Source organism: Coenobita brevimanus, chromosome 1 (assembly GCF_032717465.1).
Source record: "Coenobita brevimanus isolate Jiangsu-jjx chromosome 1, ASM3271746v2, whole genome shotgun sequence".
Taxonomy (NCBI): domain Eukaryota; kingdom Metazoa; phylum Arthropoda; class Malacostraca; order Decapoda; family Coenobitidae; genus Coenobita; species Coenobita brevimanus.
The window spans coordinates 51,604,904-51,614,894 of NC_136954.1; positions in this window are offsets into that span (position 1 = coordinate 51,604,904).

The window sequence follows — 9,991 nt, forward strand, 5'->3', positions numbered from 1 at the left end:
CCATTTAAACCCACCCCAGCAGCCTCCCATTCAAACCCACCCCAGCAGCCTCCCATTCATACCCACCCCAGCAGCCTCCCATTCATACCCACCTCAGCAGCCTCCCATTCGTACCCACCCCAGTGAACTCCCATTCATACCCACCCCAGCAGCCTCCCATTCATACCCACCCCAGCAGCCTCCCATTCATACCCACCCCAGCAGCCTCCCATTCAGACCCACCCCAGCAGCCTCCCATTCAGACCCACCCCAGCAGCCTCCCATTCAGACCCACCCCAGCAGCCTCCCATTCAGACCCACCCCAGTAGCCTCCCATTCATACCCACCCCAGTGGACTCCCATTCATACCCACCCCAGCAGCCTCCCATTCATACCCACTCCAGAAGCCTCCCATTCATACCCACCCCAGTGGACTCCCATTCATACCCACCCCAGTGGACTCCCATTCATACCCACCCCAGTGGACTCCCATTCATACCCACCCCAGCGAACTCCCATTCATACCCACCCCAGCAGACTCCCATTCATACCCACCCCAGCAGAATCCCATTCATACCCACCCCAGCAGACTCCCATTCACACCCACCCCAGCAGACTCCCATTCATACCCACCCCAGCAGACTCCCATTCATACCCACTACAGCAGCCTCCCATTCATACCCACCCCAGCAGACCCCCATTCATACGCACCCCAGCAGCCTCCCATTCATACCCACCCCAGCAGACTCCCATTCATACCCACCCCAGCAGACTCCCATTCATACCCACCCCAGCGGACTCCCATTCATACCCACCCCAGCGAACTCCCATTCATACCCACCCCAGCAGACTCCCATTCATACCCACCGCAGCAGTCTCCCATTCATACCCACCTCAGTAGACTCCCATTCATACCCACCCCAGCGAACTCCCATTCATACCCATCCCAGCAGACTCTCATTCATACACACCCCAGCAGCCTCCCATTCATATCCATCCCAGTAGCCTCCCATTCATACCCACCCCAGCAGCCTCCCATTCATATCCACCCCAGCAGCCTCCCATTCATATCCTCCCCAGCAGACAGCCATTCATACCCACCCCAGCAGCCTCCCATTCATACCCACCCCAGCAGCCTCCCATTCATATCCATCCCAGTAGCCTCCCATTCATATCCTTCCCAGCAGCCTCCCATTCATACCCACCCCAGCAGACACCCATTCATACCCACCCCAGCGGCCTCCCATTCATATCCTTCCCAGCAGACACCCATTCATACCCACCCCAGCGGCCTCTCATACAGTGTATGGGAGCCGCCTGACATGGCCCAGTAGTCACCCAGCCCTGCCCTGCCTGGTCCAACTACCTTCCAGGCCTGCCCTGCTCAGTCAACCCAGCCCAGCATCAACCCAGGTAAACCTGGCAAGCCCAGTCCAGCCCAGCATCCACCCAGGCCCGCTCGATTCTGCAGCTGCTTTGGCCTGCCTTGCCTTGCCAGTTCCAGCAACCGTTCAGGCCTGGCCTGGCCTGCACTGCTGTGACCAGCCCAACAACCACTCATTCCTGCCCTGCCCAGCCTGGACCAGTAGTTGCCTGGTCCAATGGCTGCCCAGCCCTATCCTACCCTGCCCAGCCGCTACCTAACCCTGCCCAACCTGGCCCAGCAGTCGCCTGCCCATGTCTGCCTAGCAGCCGCCCAGCCCTGCCCTGCTTTGCCCACCCTGGCCCAGCAGCTGCCCAGCCCTGCCCTGCTTTGCCCACCCTGGCCCAGCAGCCTCCAAGCCCCGCCCTGCTCTGCCCAGCCCGGCCCAGCAGCATCCCAACCTGGCTCAGCAGCCACCTAGTCCGGTCCAGCAGCCATCTAGCCAGGGTTGGCAAAAAAAATCACCTTATTTGAAAATGCCCAACCCACCTAGGTTTTTTCATTTTTTTTTTTCACACACAAAAAAGGGACAGGTAGGTTTTTGAAAGTGTACCATAAAACAAATAAAATAATAATGTTTATACCTAATTATGGATAGCCCAATTAAATTATAATTTTACACAATGAGTTGAATGAGGGGGATGATAATGTTTTGACTTATTTGTCTGTTACCCCTGGGCTGCCTGCTACACTGTAAAACATGTTTCAAAATGAGGGCACACCTTATGAGTTGACAGAGATCAGTGCACAGTAAACAGCAGTAGGAAAAGGACTCATTTCCTTTGCTGCTACAACACAGTAGTAGGAGAACTTATTTCCTTGGCTGCCACAACACAGTAGTAGGAGAACTCATTTCCATTGCTGCTACAACACAGTAGTAGGAGAACTCCTTTCCATTGCTGCTACAACACAGTAGGAGGAGGACTCATTTACTTTGCTGCCACAACACAGTAGTAGGACTCATTTCCTTTGCTGCTACAACACAGTAGTAGGAGAAGGACTCATTTCCTTTGCTCCCACAACACAGTAGTAGGAAGACTCATTTCCTTTACTGTTACAACACAGTAGTAGGAGGACTCTTTTCCTTTGCTGCTACAACTTTCTTTGGTAATTTTACAATTACACTTCCCATTCTTCTTACAAGTGACATATCACATCCATAAGTGAATGTACACATCATCTTAACAGTAATAACAGCCTTGGGGTAACAGATCTATCGAACAGACTGATATTCAAATAGTAGCAATGTTTATAATAAATTTCTTTAGATGATTCAGATATGGTAGTAAGAGACAACCTAACCTGGCATAAGTACTGATTATATAACAAATTTACCCAAATCATTACTATGATTCAGATTTGGTAGTAAGAGACAACCTAACCTGGCATAAGTACTGATTATATAACAAATTTACCCAAATCATTACTAGGCAAAAACCATATCTATCAAAAACAAACTTACTGGTAATCCCAAAGGGTTATAAAATTTGCTAGTGCCGGATATAAAGTTTTTCACCAGAAAACTGCCTGAGGAAATTTACCTTTAATTCAAACTACACTATTAAGATATGTTTTCCCCAACTTTAAGCACAGTTATCCATGTTTACATTCATTTATGGAAATAATGTTTGAGCTAAGGTACTAATGGCTGTTCATATTACACTGAATTTGTGATGAAACATTATTTTGAAAAAAAAAAAAAAAAACAGTAAAGTGGGTGAAAGTGTTTTTTTTTTTTTTTCAAGTGGTTTTATTGAAGAAAACCCAGGTTGGCAAAACAGGGTCACTCACTTTGGTGCCAACCCTGCATCTAGCCCGGTCCAGCAGCCGTCTAGCCTGGTCCAGCAGCCACCCTGCCCTGATCAGCCCTGCCCTGACCTTCCCTGCCCAGCCTAGCCCAGTAGCTGCACAGGCTTGCCCAGCCCTGCAACAGCCCAGGCCTGCTCTCCCCTGTCCAGCCTAGCAGCCTCCCAGCCGAACCTAACACAGCCTAGCAGCCTCCCAGCCAAACCCAGCCAAGCACTCTCCCATTCAAATCCAGCCCAATCCAGGTAAGCTCAGCAGCCTCCCAACCCAGCCCAGCAGTTGCCAAACCTGGCCCACTAGCCACCCAGCATTTCCCTGCCCTGCCTGGCCCAACAACCGCCTTGGCTGGCCTTGACCAACCCAACCCAACCCAGCCCAGCACCAGCCCAGGCCTACTTCAGCTAGCTCAGTCCAGCCCAGCATCTGCCTATGCCTCCTTGGCTCAGCAACTCCTCAGGCTAGTCTTTCCCTTCCCATTCCAGCAACCGTCCAGGCCTGGCCTGCCCTGCCATGCCCAGCTCAACAGCTATCCAGTTATGACCTCTCCTGCCCTGCTCAGCCTAGCCTGGCTGAGTAGCTGCCAAGTCCAGCCCGGCCGAGCACCCCACTAGCTCTGTCCAACACTGCCCAGCCCTGTCCTGCCCAACCAGGCCCAGCAGTTGCCTAGCTACCCTGCCCAGCCCAGCTCAGCAGCCACTCAACCATGCCCTGCTCTGCTCACCCTGGCCCAGCAGCTGCCCAGCCCTGCCCTTCTCTGCCTGTCCTGGCCTAGCAGCCGCCCTGCCCTGCCCTGCCCAGCCCAGCCTAGCAGCCACCCAGGCCTGCCTGCCTCAACCGCTCAGGCCTGCTTTCCCCTGCCCAGCCCAGCAACCTCCCAGCCCTGCCAACCAGCCACCCAGCCCTGCTCAGCACCCGCCCAGACTCGCCCGGCCCATTCCAGCCCGTCCCTACCCAACCCACAACTGAGCAAGGCAGGCCTCAGCAAGGCAGGGCAGGCCTGGGCAGGGTAGGGCAGGGCAGGACAGGCCTGGACAGGGCAGGACAGGCCTGGACAGGGCAAGAAAGCCTGGACAGGGCAAGAAAGCCTGGGCAGGGCAGGGCAGGGAAGGCCTGGCCACGGCATTGCAAGTCTGGGCATGGTATGGCAGACCTGGGCTGCACAGGGCAGGGCAGGCCTGGGCATGGCAGGGCAGGTCTGGTCTGAGGAGGGCAGGGCAGGACAGGTGTGGTCTAAGCAGGGCAGGCCTGGGTAGGGCAGGACAGTGCAGGCCCCGGCAGGGCAATGCAGGGCTGGGTTGGTCAGACTGGGGCAAGGCAGGCCTGGCCTGGCCTGGCCTGGCCTGGGCAGGGCATAGCAGGCCTAGCCTGGGCAGGACAGGTCTGAGAAGGGCAGGGCCGGCCTGGGCAGGACAATGCAGGCCTGGGCAGGGCAAGGCAGGTCTGGTCTGAGCAGGGCAGGAAAGGTCTGGTCTGATCAGGTCAGGGCAGGGAAGATTTGGGTTGGGTAGGGCATACTAGGGCTGGGCAGGGCAGGGCAGGTCTGGTCTGAGCAGGGCAGGGTAGGCCAGGCCCAAGTAGGGCAATACAGGCCTGGGCAGGGCAGGGCAGACCTGGGCAGGGCGGGGTAAACCTGGGCAGGACAGGGCAAGCCCAGGTAGAGCAGAGCAGGTCTGGCCTGGCCTCGGCAGGGCAGAGCAGGCCAAGGCAGGTCTTGATAGGGCAGAACAGGCCTGAGAAGGGCAGGACAGGTCTGGGCAGTGTAGGGCAGGCCCAGGCAGGGAAGGGCAGGCCCAGGCAGGGAAGGGCAAGCCCAGGCAGGGTAGGCGGGCCCAGGCAGGGTAGGCGGGCCCAGGCAGGGTAGGAGATTCCTGGGCAGGGCCAGGCAGGGCAGACTGGGTAGGGCTGGGCAGCCTTGGGGTTTGCAGACCAGGGCTGGGCAGGGCAAGGCACACCTGGACTGGGTAAGGCAAGGCACACCTCGACTGCACAGGGCTGGGCAGGGCAGGGCATGCCTGGACAGGGCAAGACAGGTCTTAGCAGGGCAGGGCAGGCCTGTGCTGGGCAAGGCAGCTCTGGGAAGGGAAAGCCCAGGCAGGCCCAGGCTGGGCAATGCAGGCCTAGGCAGGGCAGGGCTGGACTGGGCTGAATAAAACAAGGCAGGGCAGGGTAAAGCAGGCAGGGCAGGCCTGGGGTGGGCAGGGCATGATATACTATACCTGGGGTGGGCAGACCAGGACTAGGCAGACCTGGGCTGGGCAGACCAGGGCTGGGCAGACCTGGGATGGGCAGGACAAGGCAGACCTGGACTGGGCAGGGCAAGGCAGACCAGGGTTGGGGAGGGCAGGGGTGGGCTGGGCAGGCCTGGGCAGGGTAGGGGAGGCCCAGAAGGGCAGGCCTGGGCAGCCTGGGCAGGTCAGGGCAGACCTGGGTAGGGCTCGGCTGGGCTGAACAGGGCAAGGCAGGACAGGCCTGAGGTGGGCAGGGCAGGGCAGGGCATACTGTACCTAGGCTGGGCAGGGAAGGGCAGACCTGGGCAGAGCAAAGCAGACCTGGGCTGGGCAGGGCAGGGCAGATCTGGGCTGGGCAGGGCAGGGAAGGGCAGACCTGGGCTGGGCAGGGCAGGGCAGATCTGGGCTGGGCAGGGCAGGGCACACCTGGACTGGTCAGGGCAGGGCACACCCGGACTGGGCAGGGCAGGGCAGACCTAGGTAGGGCTAAGCAGACCTGGGCAGGGCGGGGCTGGGCTGGGTAGGCTTAGGCAGGGGAGGCCCGGCAGGGCAGGCCCGGGCAGGGCAGGCCAATGCAGGGCTGGGCTGCGCAGACTGGGGCAGAGCAGGCCCAGGTAGAGCAGACCAGAGCAGAGCAGGGCAGGGCAGGACAGGCCTAGGGTGGGCAGGGCACGGCATACTGTTCCTGGGCTGGGCAGGGATGGGCAGAGCAGAGGAGACCTTTGCCGGGCTGGGCAGGGCAGGGCACACCTGGACTGGGCAGGGCAGGGCAGGGCAGGGCATGGCTGGGGTGGGGTGGGGTGGGGTGGGCTTGGCTGGGCTGGCTAGGCCTGGGCAGGGAAGGCCCGGCAGGGCAATGCAAGGTTGGGCTGAGCAGGCTGGGGCAGGGCAGGCCTAACCTGGGCAGGGCAGGGCCGGCCTGGGCAGGACAATGCTGGCCTGGGTAGGACAATCAGGCATGGGCAGGTCTGGCCTGAGCAGGGCAGGACAGGGCAGATTTGGGTTGGGTAGGGCAGGGCAGGGGAAACTTGGGCTGGGCAGGGCAGGGCACACCTGAGCAGGGCAGGGCAGACCCAAGTAGGGCAATACAGGCCTGGGCAGAGCTGAGCAGGGGAGGGCAAACTTGGGCTGGACAGGGCAAACCTGGGCAGGACAGGGCAAACCTGGGGAAGATAGGGCAAACCTGGGCAGGACAGGGCAAACCTGGGTAGGGCAGGCCAGGGCAGGTCTGGCCTGGCCTGGGCAGGGCAGGCCTGGGCAGGGCAAATCAGGTCTTGACAGGGCAGGGCAAGCCTGTTCTGGGCAGGGCAGGGCAGGGCAGGCCCAGGCAGGGAAGGGCAAGCTCAGGTAGGGCAGGGCAGGCAGGCCTGGGCGGGGCAGTGCAGGCCTGAGCAGGGCCAGGCAGAGTAGGGGATTCCTGGGCAGGGCAGAGCTGGGCAGACTTGGGTAGGGCTGGGCAGCCTTGGGCAGGGCTGGGCAGCCTTGGGCAGCCTTGAGCAGGGCTGGGCTGGGCTGGGCTGGGCCGAACAGGGCAAAGCAGGTCAGGGCTGGCCTGGGGTAGGCAGGACAGGGCATACTGTACGTGGGCTGTGCAGAGAAGGGTAGAGTAGGGGAGACCTGGGCTGTGCAGGGCAGGGCAGACCTGGGCTGGACAGACCTGGGCTTTGCAGACCAGGGCTGGGAAGGCACACCTGGACTGGGTAGGGCAAGGCACACCTGGACTGGGCAGAGCAGGGCTGGGCAGGGCAGGGCAGGCAGGCCCAGGCTGGACAATGGAGGCCTGGGCAGGGCAGGGGATTTTTGGGCTTGGCATGGCAGGGGATTCTTGGGCAGGGCGGGGGATTCCTGGGCAGGGCATGGCAGAGCTGGGTAGGGCTGGGCAGCCTTGGGCAGGGCAGGGCTGGACTGGGCTGAATAGGGCAAGGCAGGGCAGGGTAAAGCAGGCCTAGGAAGGGCAGGGCAGGACATATTGTACCTGGACTGGGCAGGGCAGGGCAGAGCAGGGCAGACCTGGGCAGGGCAGGGCAGGGCAGGGCAGACCTGGGCAGGGCAGGGCAGACCTGGGCAGACGTGGGCTGGGCAGGGCACACCTGGACTGGGCAGGGCTTGGCTGGGCTGGACTGGGCAGGCCTGGGCAGGGCAGGGGAGGCCCAGAAGGGCAGGCCTGGGCAGGGCAGAGCACCCTGAGCAGGGCAGGGGAGGCCCAGAAGGACAGGCCTGGGCAGGGCGGAGCAGCCTGAGCAGGGCAGGGCAGACCTAGGCAGGGTGGGGCAGACCTTGGCAGGGCTGGGCCGTTCAGGGCAGGGCTGGGCTGGGCTGGGCTTGGCTGGGCTGGGCTGGGTAGGCTTGGGCAGGGGAGGCCCGACAGGGCAGGGCTGGACAGGGCAGGGCTGGACAGGGCAGGCCTGGGCAGGGCAGGGCTGGACAGGGCAGGGCTGGACAGGGCAGGCAATGCATGCTGGGCTGCGCAGACTGGGGCAGGGCAGGCCCAGGCAGAGCAGAGCAGGGCAGGGCAGGGCAGGGCTGGACTAGGCTGAACAGGGCAGGCCAGGGCAGGCCTGGGCAGGGCAGGGGAGAGTAAGGCAGGGCAGGGCAAGGCAGGCCTAGGCAAGCTTGGGCAGGGGAGGGCAGAGTAAGGCAGGGCAAGGCAGGCCTAGGCAATCTTGGGTAGGGCAAGGCAGGCCTAGGCAAGCTTGGGCAGAGCAGGGCAGCCTGGGCTGGGCAGGGCAGGGCAAACTGGGCTTGGCTGCGCAGGGCAGGGCAGACTGGGTTGGGCAGGGCAGGGCAGACCTTGGCAGGGCGGGGCTGGAAGGGACTTGACTGGGCTGGGCAGAGCAATGCAGGCCTGGGCAGGACAGGCCAGGCCAGGCCAGGGAAGGCCTGGGCAGGGCAGGGCAGGGCAGGGGAGGCCTGGCCATGCCAAGGCAGGGCAGGGCAGGGCAGGGCAGGGCAGGGCAGGGCCGGCCTGGCCTGGCCAGGGAAGGGGAGGGCAATCCTATGCAGGGCAGGGCAAGCCAGGACTGGGCTGGGCAGGCCTGGGCAAGGCAGGGCAGAGTAAGGCAGGGCAGGGCAGGGCAAAGCAGGGCAGGCCTGGGCAACCATGGGCAGGGCAGGGCAGCCTGGGCTGGGCAGGGCAGGGCAGGGCAGACCAAGGCAGAGCTGGGCTGGGAAGGGGAGGACTGGACTGGACTGGACTGGGCAGGCCTGGGCTGGGCAGGGCAGGCCTGGGCAGGACAGACCAGGGCTGGGCAGGGCAGGGCAGACCTGGGCTGGGGAGGGCAGACCTGGGCTGGGCTGGGCAGGGCAGACCCGGGCAGGGGAAGGTAGATGTAAGCAGGGCTGGGCAGACGTGGGCACTGCAGAGCTGGGCAGACCTGGGCACTATTAGGGCTGGCCAGGTTAGGGTTGGGCGGGGCAGGTCAGGGAAAGTCTAGGGAGGGCAGGTCTGAGTAGGGCCTGATAGGCCTGGGCAGGGCAGGGCAGGGCAGGGCAGGGCAATGCAGGCCTGGGCAGGGCAGGGAAAGGCATGGCAGGTTTGGGCAGAGCAGTGTAGACCTGGGTTTGGAAGGGCAGGCCAGACCTGGGCTGGGCAGGGAAAGGCAGACCTGGACTGGGCTGAGCAGGGCAGGGCAGGGCAGACATGGACTGGGCTTGGCAGGGCAGAGCAGGACAGACCTGGATTGGGCTGGGCAGGGCTAGGCAGACGTGGACTGGGCTAAGCAGGGCAGTGCAGACCTGAGCTGGGCAAGGCAGTGCACACTTCGGCAGGGCAGGGCAGGGCTGGGCTGGGCTGGGCTGGGCTGGGCAGGGCAGGGCAGGGCAGGACAGGGCAGATCAGGCCTGGGCAGGGCAGTTCTGGTCTGGTCTGAGCAGGCCAGGACAGGCTTGGACAGGGCAGGCCAGGCATGGGCAAGGGAGGGCAAGCCTGACAGAGCAATGCAGGCCTGGGCAGGGCAGGGCATAGTATAGCAGGCCTGGACAGGGCAGGAATGGGTAAGGCAGGGAAGGGCAGACCTAGGCAGACCTGGGCAGGGCTGGACAGACCTAGCCAGGGCAGGGCAGGGCAGGGCAGGCGTGTGCAGGGCAGGCCCGGGCAGGGCAATGCAGACCAAGGCAGGGCAGGGCAGGGCTGCCCTGTGCCAGCCTTGGCAGAGCAGGGCAGGCCTTGGCAGGGCTGAGTTGGGCTGTGCTGGGCTGAGCTGGGCTGGGCTGGACAGGGCAGGCCTTGGCAGTGCAGGACAGGCTAGGGAAGGGCAGGGCAGGCCTTGGCAGGGCACTGCAGGACAGGGAAGGTAGGCCTGAGCAGGACAGGGCAGGGCAGGACTGGGCTGGGCTTTGCTGGGCTGGGCTGGGCTGGCCATGGCAGGGCAGGCCTGGGAAGGGCAGGTTTGTGCAGGCAAGGCAGGCCTGTGCAGGCAGGGCAGGGCAGGGCAGGCCTGGGTAGGACAGGGCAGGCCTGGGCAGGGCAGGGCAGGCCCAGGCAGGGCAATGGAGCCCTGGGCAGGGCAGGGCAGGGCAGGGCCGGGCGGGGCAGGGCAGCCCTGGGCAAGGCAGG